Consider the following 1,302-nt stretch of genomic DNA (forward strand, 5'->3'; position numbering starts at 1 on the left):
CATGGCAAAAATGCATATGGTAAATAGATCTCAGACTTAGTGAAATTAACACTTGTCTGGAATTTCAGACCAAGTAGCACTCTTCGGAGCAACAAAACAACATGCTATAGGACCTGAACATGGCAAATTAAAACATGGCATGGAGCTACTCAAATAGCTTAACAAAATTCCCTTAGTGACCTTGAGCCAAAAAGGATCAGAAAATCTACTAACAAGCACGTGAACATAGCAAAAGCATAATCAGTTTTTAGACTTAGTGAAAACTGGCACATGCTGAAACATAACTCAAGTAGGCATGTTTACGAGCTCGATGCACTCACTGCGGAACAAGTCATGATAAGCTAAGCATACATCTATCAAGAACACACAAAATGCAAGCTAGACATGGCAAGAACAATAGCATAGCATGCACGGATCAACTACAACATCATCGTCAAAATTGCAAACAAGTTGACAATCTGCCCAGATTCACAACTCAATTGACTCAAGCTAGGGTGCTCCATAATTGCAAACAAAGACATGGATGGATAGAGCACTACAAGATTAATAAAACACCCTTACTGATCATCCTCAAAAGAGGCACGGATCACTAGGAAACAACATGAACATATGACAACATGAGATAAACAGCTCAAGGACTTAGTGGAAATGCTAAGTCCCTGAAAACAGAATTACCAAGTGCACCACTTTGCAAGCTTGCACTAGGCACCACACACATCACAAAAAAACATGGGTTGCACCTCTGGAAAGATGACAAAACCCTTAACAAAACATATGTAGAGTATCAGGGCATATCATGCACACAATAATCATGGCAAAAATGACAAAAAGCTAAATGGAGCAGCAGATCTGACAAATATCTCAAGTAGCCTCCTTCTAACAGCATTTCGGGCATCAAGATGAACTCAAATGAAAATGATGCAATGGAATGAAATGATGTACTCTCTGAGATGAACACTTTGATATGTTATATGCATGAATCAGAGCTACGGATGCAAAGTTACGAGGCTATAAACAGGAGCACTTGGATCTGCAAATCCGAGGACTTAGTGGAAAAAATCAACCTAGGGTTACTGTTCACGGCGAGATCTGGATCGGCGAAAACACTGTAGCAGCGGCACGGAAGTCGAGGATGGCCCGACTTGGCGGGCTCACCGGCCGGAGGAGGCCGATGGGGATCGCCGGCGTGCTCTCGGCGGAGCACGGGACGGCGGGTGCGGCGTCGGGGTGGCAAGGGCGGCGCGGCCGTGGGCGATGGCGGCGGCCGATCGGCGATCGAGGCGGAGGCGGCAGCGTGCGGCG

Source organism: Triticum dicoccoides, chromosome 3A, assembly GCF_002162155.2.
Source record: "Triticum dicoccoides isolate Atlit2015 ecotype Zavitan chromosome 3A, WEW_v2.0, whole genome shotgun sequence".
Lineage (NCBI taxonomy): Eukaryota > Viridiplantae > Streptophyta > Magnoliopsida > Poales > Poaceae > Triticum > Triticum dicoccoides.